Source organism: Ranitomeya imitator, chromosome 3 (genome assembly GCF_032444005.1).
Source record: "Ranitomeya imitator isolate aRanImi1 chromosome 3, aRanImi1.pri, whole genome shotgun sequence".
Classification (NCBI taxonomy): domain Eukaryota; kingdom Metazoa; phylum Chordata; class Amphibia; order Anura; family Dendrobatidae; genus Ranitomeya; species Ranitomeya imitator.
Genome location: NC_091284.1, coordinates 788,988,235 through 788,998,052, shown reverse-complemented (window position 1 = coordinate 788,998,052; position 9,818 = coordinate 788,988,235).

Below are 9,818 nucleotides of genomic sequence, written 5' to 3'. Positions count from 1 at the left end.
TATACTGCGTGCGTGGGTTGTGGGTTATATACTGCGTGCGTGGGCTGTGTTAGTGTGTTATATACTGCGTGGCATGGGCTGATTCTTATCTGTGCATCATGAATCCTGGTATGTGTTAAAGGGGGGGGGGGGGGCCCACTGAGACTCGTTCGCCAGGGGCCCTCAAAAACCTGGAGCCGACCCTGCCGGTTCCCTATAGAAATAAATAATAGTAATAATAATGGCAGCCAGCTATCTACTTGGTATGAGGACATGGCAAGCTGCACAATGTAATATGGCACCGTGTATTATTGCACCATATTATGGCACAATGGATTATTGCACAGTGAATTATGGCATCATTTTTTTTTTTTCATCTCCTTCAGATCCTATTCCTGGGTCTGTCTGGTCAAGGACCACAGACGGGAAGAACGTGAACATCGTACATAAGCTGAGAAGAGATCTTCAGCGTGTACAGGTCACAGCAGAGAGCCGGACATCTTTAGGGCCCCTTTCCACTTGTGAGAAAAACGGACGAGTGCAATCCGATAAAAAATCGGATTGCACTCGGACCAATGTTTTTCAATAGGTGACATTCCATTTGCGATTTTTTTCCCAGCCGAAATTGGACTGAGAAAAATCTGTGTCGGCTGAGAAAAAAAATCGCAGCATGCTGCGTATTGCTGAGATTCTCGAACGAGACTCGCCAATGCAAGTCAATGGGTGCGAGAAAAAAAACGCATGGAATACGGACCATCCGTATTCCATCCGTTTTTTACAGATACCTTACCATTCTGTGGCACAGAACACTGTAAATAGTCCTGTAAATGACTGTATAAAAATAGTTGCAGAGAAAAAAAACGGATTGCATACGGATGTAAAAACGGATGATGCGATTAAAAAATCGCATTACACTCGCATGACACTCGCATGACAATCGCACACGTTACATCCGTTTTTTTCTCACACAAGTGGAAAGGGGCCCTTAGAGTGAGTATAATGGCGGAGGTGCCGGCTCCGGGGTCCTTCTTCCTTACACTAATTAGATACAGTCATGGCCAAAAGTATTGACACCCCTGCAATTCTGTCAGATAATACTCAGTTTCTTCCTGAAAATGATTGCAAACACAAATTATTTGGTATTATTATCTTCATTTAATTTGTCTTAAATGAAAAAACACAAAAAGAATTGTCCTAAAGCCAAATTGGATATAATTCCACACCAAAAATAAAAAAGGGGGTGGATAAAAGTATTGGCACCATTCGAAAAATCATGTGATGCTTCTCTAATTTGTGCAATTAACAGCACCTGTAACTTACCTGTGGCACCTAACAGGTGTTGGTAATAACTAAATCACACTTGCAGCCAGTTGACATGGATTAAAGTTGACTCATCCTCTGTCCTGTGTCCTTGTGTGTACCACATTGAGCATGGAGAAAAGAAAGAAGACCAAAGAACTGTCTGAGGACTTGAGAAACCAAATTGTGAGGAAGCATGAGCAATCTCAAGGCTACAAGTCCATCTCCAAAGACCTGAATGTTCCTGTGTCTACCGTGCGCAGTGTCATCAAGAAGTGTAAAGCCCATGGCACTGTGGCTAACCTCCCTAGATGTGGACAGAAAAGAAAAATTGACAAGAAATTTCAACACAAGATTGTGCGGATGTTGGATAAAGAACCTTGACTAACATCCAAACAAGTTCAAGCTGCCCTGCAGTCCAAGGGTACAACAGTATCAACCCGTACTATCCGTCGGCGTCTGAATGAAAAGGGACTGTATGGTAGGAGACCCAGGAAGACCCCACTTCTTACCCCGAGACATAAAAAAGGCAGGCTGGAGTTTGCCAAAATTTACCTGAAAAAGCCTAAAACGTTTTGGAAGAATGTTCTCTGGTCAGATGAGACAAAAGTAGAGCTTTTTGGGCAAAGGCATCAACATAGAGTTTACAGGAGAAAAAAAGAGGCATTCAAAGAAAAGAACACGGTCCCTACAGTCAAACATGGCAGAGGTTCCCTGATGTTTTGGGGTTGCTTTGCTGCCTCTGGCACTGGACTGCTTGACCGTGTGCATGGCATTATGAAGTCTGAAGACTACCAACAAATTTTGCAGCATAATGTAGGCCCAGTGTGAAAAAGCTGGGTCTCCCTCAGAGGTCATGGGTCTTCCAGCAGGACAATGACCCAAAACACACTTCAAAAAGCAATAGAAAATGGTTTGAGAGAAAGCACTGGAGACTTCTAAGGTGGCCAGCAATGAGTCCAGACCTGAATCCCATAGAACACCTGTGGAGAGATCTAAAAATGGCAGTTTTGAGAAGGCGCCCTCCAAATATCAGGGACCTGGAGCAGTTTTCCAAAGAAGAATGGTCTAAAATTCCAACAGAGCATTGTAAGAAACTCATTGATGGTTACTGGAAGCGGTTGGTCGCAGTTATTTTGGCTAAAGGTTGTGCAACCAAGTATTAGGCTGAGGTTGCCAATACTTTTGTCTGGCCCATTTTTGGAGTTTTGTGTGAAATGATCAATGTTTTGCTTTTTGCTTCATTCTCTTTTGTGTTTTTTCAGTTAAGACAAATAAAATGAAGATAATAATACCAAATTTGTGTTTGCAATAATAATAATCTTTATTTTTATATAGCGCTAACATATTCCGCAGCGCTTTACAGTTTGCAATCATTTTCAGGAAGAAAAGAAGTATATCTGACAGAATTGCAGGGGTGTCAATACTTTTGGCCATGACTGTAAGTGGAGGAGGGCGGACCATGGCAGTCGGCACCGACCACTGAGGCCAGGATTGCACCTGACAACCTGCGCCATGTAAGGCCTATCAATCAGCTACTTGTTGGCTGATCCACGGTCATTTAGTAGCCCATTTAGGCATTTCTGTGCACTCAGATCTGGGGAAAAATAAAATAACCAAAAAACGAATCTGTCACTTATATTTTAGGTCGGAATATCACTCTACTGATTGAAGGTATCAACGTTTTGCTTGTGGAGAGGTGAAAAACTCCAGTGTAAACTTCGGTTTTGGAGAATAAACCTCATTTATATTAGGAAGTCACCAGCTATTACTGTAAATATTCTGAGGGTAACATAACAAATATTTACTGTTGAAAATAAAAGAATAAATTCTGACCGATCTATTGTTCATTTTAGGGTTGCTGCACTATTACAGTGCTGAAATCTTGTCAGGAAGATCCCATTCTGTTACTTAGATACTAGCTACATTCTCTAGTATTACTACTGACAACAAATTTTTTGGATCACCTAAAACAGTAAAGTAGTTAAAGGGTAATTATACTCCTATGTGACATGTAAGAATAAGTTGTAATGTGTGTATTTAATGCGAGGAACAGCGCAATTTATGGCCATTATATGGCTTGTATGGCATTTTGCATTGTTCTCTTTTTTTCACCCCACAGGCACTATCTGTAATTTGCAATTGCCTTTGAACCAGTCTCTCCCATACAAAAAGTATTTTACCTATTTTCCTAGGTAGTACAGAGACATAGAGGAAATAATATAGCAGTGCTAAGCATTGTAGCTGTGAATCCAGCTCTGGTATGAGTTAATATTCCAGCTAGGATCTGCAGGACAGTGTTTTTGAGCTTCCTCCTGGCTTCCATCTAAACTTTGGGAAATCTCTGTGCTGAAACAGAACTCAGCAGTTTATTCAGAGAGACGTCAGGAGACGGGGGGGGGGGGGGGGGAATTTCACTTATTATATTAATATATGCAATTTGCTGTAGGTACAGTTCCCAAGTAAAATAAATACTTTCTGCATGTTTTGCGATTTCAGGTTGTCTTCACGCTTTATCTTCTCATCCCTGCTACTTATTTTGACTGTTACAAGGAACATATCTTGCTGAATGTGTTTTGTTTTACTCAAATGAGAAAAAAAATCCTCCATATAGTATAATACACTCCCCATAGTCCTCCATATAGTATAATATACTTCCTATAGTTCTCCATATAGTGTAATACACTCCCCATAGTCCTCTATATAGTATAATGCACCCCTTATAGTCCTCCCCATAGTATACTGCACCCGCATAGTTCTCCATATATTAAAATACACTCCTCAGTCCTCCATATAGTATAATACACTCATCATAGTCCTCCATATAGTATAATGTGCCCCCATAGTCCTTCATGTAGCATATTGGACTCCCAATAATATAATGTACCCCAAAGTTCATCATATAGTATAATGCACTGTGCATATTCCTCGATAGAGTATAAAGCATCCCCCTCAGAGAATAGTGCAGCCACACCATAATTATAATGCAGCCCCCTCATATAGTATAACGTAGCCCCCTATAGAATATAATATAGCCCCCATAAAATATAATGCAGTCCTACAGCAGAATGACCACCACGTACTCATTCACTGATATATATATATATATATATAAATGCAATACTCACCTCTCCTACTCATTCCCCGCTGTTCCAGGCTCTGCAGAACGTCTCAGCAGCTGCGCTGTCTGGCACACCACGGGTGCGCGATGAAGTGACGTCATCGCACACCTGTTGTGTCAGAGGCACAGGGGAATGATGGGGGAGGAGGGCGCATCATCTGACACTCTCTCCTCCATTATTGCTTTCAACTGTTGGCATCTATGATGCTGATACAGATGAATGCGGTGCGCAGGGTTGCGGTGGGGTGCTCGACTGTATGCTTCATGGCAGCCGCTACTAGCGACATGCTAATGGCTGGGGGCCCCTGAGAGAACCAGGGCCCTAGGCAGCTTCCTAATCTGCCTGCCCCTAATGCAGGCCCTGCTCCCGTGGCTCATACAGCATGAATCTGGTAATGGCTCCCTTTAGAATTAAACAATAGTAATTATAATGACAGCCAGCTATCTACTTGGTATGGGGACATGGCAAGCTGCACAATGGAATATGGCACTGTATATTATGGCACATGGCATTATGTATCATTGCACAGTGAATTATGGCATCATTTTTTTTCATCTCCTTCAGATCCTATTCCTGAGTCTGTCTGGTCAAGGACCACAGACGGGAAGAACGTAAACATCGTACATAAGCTGAGAAGAGATCTTCAGCGTGTACAGGACACAGCAGAGAGACGGACATCTTTAGAGTGAGTATAATGGCGGAGGTGCCGGCTCCGGGGTCCTTCTTCCTTACACTACTTAGATAAGTGGAGGAGGGCGGACCATGGTTGTCGGCACCGACCACTCAGTTAGGCCAGGATTGCACCTGACAACCTGCGCCATGTAAGGCCTATCAATCGGCTACTTGTTGGCTGATCGCCGGTCATTTAGTAGCCCATTTAGGCATTTCTGTGCCCTCAGAACTGGGGAAAAAATAAAATAACCAAAAAACGAATCTGTCACTTATATTTTAGGTCGGAATATCACTCTACTGATTGAAGGTATCAACGTTTTGCTTGTGGAGAGGTGAAAAACGCCAGTGTAAACTTTGGTTTTGGAGAATAAACCTCATTTATATTAGGAAGTCACCAGCTATTACTGTAAGTATTCCGAGGGTAACATAACAAATATTTACTGCTGAAAATAAAAGAATAAATTCTGACCGATCTATTGTTCATTTTAGGGTTGCTGCACTATTACAGTGCTGAAATCTTGTCAGGAAGATCCCATTCTGTTACTTAGATACTAGATACATTCTCTAGTATTACTACTGACAATACATTTCTTGGATCACCTAAAACAGTAAAGTAGTTAAAGGGTAATTATACTCCTATGTGACATGTAAGAATAAGTTGTAATGTGTGTATTTAATGCGAGGAACAGTGCGATTTATGGCCATTATATGGCTTGTATGGCATTTTGCATTGTTCTCTAGTTTTCACCCCACTGGCACTATCTCTAATTTGCAATAGACTTTGAACCGCTGTTTCCCATACAAAAAGTATTTGACCTATTTTCCTAGGTAGTACAGAGACATAGAGGAAATTATATAACAGTACTGAACATTGTAGCTGTGAATCCAGCTCTGGTATAAGTTAACATACCTGCTAGGATCTGCAGGGCAGTGTTTTTTTTAGCTTCCTCCTGGCTTCCCTCTTAACTTGTGAAATCTCTGTGCTGAAACAGATTTCAGCAGTTTATTCAGAGAGACGTCAGGAAAGAGGGGAGGGGAAGACATTACTCATAAGAATAGAAAGAAGCTCATTTCTCTGATAAGATATATTACAAAGTGTCTTATATTCACTTATTATATTGATTTATGCAATTTATTGTAGGTACAGTTTATGGGGACAGCAGTCATAATCCCTTGTACGGCTTATATTTTCCCTACATCTATATATCTATAGGAAACAGAGGGTGTTCAGCGCTGAGATCTCATCTCCCGAGATCTTGGTGCCGAGATTTCCATCTGTGAATGTGCCGCTAAGCTAATCTGCTAAGACCTGCAGGACAGTGTTTTTGACCTTCCTCTTGGCTGTGCTCCTTCTTTCCTTCCTAACTTGTGAAATCTCTGGGCTGAAACAGATTTATTTAGACTTAACCCCTTTCTGACATGGGACGTACTATCCCGTCGAGGTGGGGTGGGCCCCCATGACCACGGACGGGATAGTACGTCCAGCGCGATCGGCGGCGCTCACGGGGGGAGCGCCGCCGATCGCGGCCGTGTGTCAACTGTTTATCGCAGCTGACATCCGGCACTATGTGCCAGGAGCGGTCACGGACCGCCCCCGGCATACTAACCCCTGGCACACCGCGATCAAAGATGATCGGGATGTGCCGGCGGTATAGGGAAGCTTCCCGCAGGGAGGGGGCTCCCTGCTGGCTTCCCTGAGCCCCCCGCAGCAACGCGATGTGATCGCGTTGCTGCGAGGGTCTCACCTCCCTCCCTGCTTCCTCCAGCCCTGGATCCAAGATGGCCGCGGATCCGGGTCCTGCAGGGAGGGAGGTGGCTTCACAGAGCCTGCTCAGAGCAGGCACTGTGAAGGCTGCAGCGCTGCATGTCAGATCAGTGATCTGACAGAGTGCTGTGCAAACTGTCAGATCACTGATCTGTGATGTCCCCCCCTGGGACAATGTAAAAAAGTTAAAAAAAAATTTTCAAAATGTGTAAAAAAAAATATTCCTAAATAATGAAAAAAAATATATATATTATTCCCCTAAATACATTTCTTTATCTAAATAAAAAAAAAAACAATAAAAGTACACATATTTAGTATCGCCGCGTCCGTAACGACCCGACCTATAAAACTGGCCCACTAGTTAACCCCTTCAGTAAACACCGTAAGAAAAAAAAAAAAAAACGAGGCAAAAAACAACGCTTTATTATCATACCGCCGAATAAAAAGTGGAATAACACGCGATCAAAAAGACAGATATAAATAACCATTATACCGCTGAAAGCGTCATCTTGTCCCGCAATAAACGAGCCACCATACAGCATCATCAGCAAAAAAAAAAGTTATAGTCCTGAGAATAAAGCGATGCAAAAATAATTATTTTTTCTATAAAATAGTTTTTATCGTATAAAAGCGCCAAAACATAAAAAAATGATATAAATGAGGTGTCGCTGTAATCGTACTGACCCGAAGAATAAAACTGATTTATCAATTTTACCAAACGCGGAACGGTATAAACGCCTCCCCCAAAAGAAATTCATGAATAGCTGGTTTTTGGTCATTCTGCCTCGCAAAAATCGGAATAAAAAGCGATCAAAAAATGTAACGTGCCCGAAAATGTTACCAATAAAAACATCAACTCGTCCCGCAAAAAACAAGACCTCACATGACTCTGTGAACCAAAATATGGAAAAATTATAGCTCTCAAAATGTGGTAACGCAAAAAATATTTTTTGCAATAAAAAGCGTTTCAGTGTGTGATGTCTGCCAATCATAAAAATCCGCAAAAAAACCCGCTATAAAAGTAAATCAAACCCCCCTTCATCACCCCCTTAGTTAGGGAAAAATTAAAAAAATGTATTTATTTCCATTTTTCCATTAGGGTTAGGGCTAGGGTTAGGGTTTGGGCTAGGGCTAGGGTTAGGGTTAGGGCTAGGGTTAGGGCTAGGGTTAGGGCTAGGGTTAGGGCTATGGTTAGGGCTAGGGTTAAGGCTACAGTTAGGGTTGGGGCTAAAGTTAGGGTTAGGGCTAGGGTTAGGGCTAGAGTTAGGGCTAGGGTTAGGGTTAGGGCTAGGGTTAGGGCTAGGGTTGGGGCTACAGTTAGGGTTGGGGCTAGGGTTAAGGCTACAGTTAGGGTTGGGGCTAAAGTTACGGTTAGGGTTTAGATTACATTTACAGTTGGGAATAGGGTTGGGATTAGGGTTAGGTGTGTGTCAGGGTTAGAGGTGTGGTTAGGGTTACTGTTGGGATTAGGGTTAGGGGTGTGTTTGGATTAGGGTTTCAGTTATAATTGGGGGGTTTCCACTGTTTAGGCACATCAGGGGCTCTCCAAACGCGACATGGCGTCCGATCTCAATTTCAGCCAATTCTGCGTTGAAAAAGTAAAACAGTGCGCCTTCCCTTCCGAGCTCTCCCGTGTGCCCAAACAGGGGTTTACCCCAACATATGGGGTATCAGCGTACTCAGGACAAAAAGGACAACAACTTTTGGGGTCCAATTTCTCCTGTTACCCTTGGGAAAATACAAAACTGGGGGCTAAAAAATAATTTTTGTTGGAAAAAAAAAGATTTTTTATTTTCACGGCTCTGCGTTATAAACTGTAGTGAAACACTTGGGGGTTCAAAGTTCTCACAACACATCTAGATAAGTTCCATGGGGGTCTAGTTTCCAATATGGGGTCACTTGTGGGGGATTTCTACTGTTTAGGTACATTAGGGGTTCAGCAAACGCAATGTGACGCCTGCAGACCATTCCATCTAAGTCTGCATTCCAAATGGCACTCCTTCCCTTCCGAGCCCTCCCATGCGCCCAAACGGTGGTTCCCCCCAACATATGGGGTATCAGCGTACTCAGGACAAATTGGACAACAACTTTTGGGGTCAAATTTCTCCTCTTACCCTCGGGAAAATACAAAACTGGGGGCTAAAAAATAATTTTGGGGGGAAAGATTTTTTTTTTCAATTTTCATGGCTCTGCGTTACAAACTGTAGTGAAACACTTGGGGGTTCAAAGCTCTCACAACACATCTAGATGAGTTCCTTAGGGGTCTAGTTTCCAATATGGGGGTCACTTGTGGGGGGTTTCTACTGTTTCGGTACATTAGGGGCTCTGCAAATGCAATGTGACACCTGCAGACCATTCCATCTAAGCCTGCATTCCAAATGGAGCTCCTTCCCTTCCGAGCCCTCCCATGCACCCAAACAGTGGTTCCCCCCCACATATGGGGTATCAGCGCACTCAGAACAAATTGGACAACAAATTTTGGGGTCCAATTTCTCCTGTTACCCTCGGGATATACAAAACTGGGGGCTAAAAAATAATTTTTGTGGGAAAAAATGTTTGTTTTATTTTTACGGCTCTCCATTATAAACTTCTGTGAAGCCCTTGGTGGGTCAAAGTGCTCACCACACATGTAGATAAGTTCCTTAGGGGGTCTACTTTCCAAAATGGTGTCACTTGTGGGGGGTTTCAATGTTTAGGCACATCAGTGGCTCTCCAAACGCAACATGGCGTCCCATCTCAATTCCTGTCAATTTTGCATTGAAAAGTCAAACGGCGCTCCTTCCCTTCCGAGCTCTCCCATCCGCCCAAACAGTGGTTTACCCCCACATATGGGGTATCAGCGTAATCAGGACAAATTGTACAACAACTTTTGGGGTCCAATTTCTTCTCTTACCCTTGGGAAAATAAAAAATTGGGGGCGGAAAGTTAATTTTTGTGAAAAAATATGATTTTTTATTTTTACGGTTCTACATTATAAACTT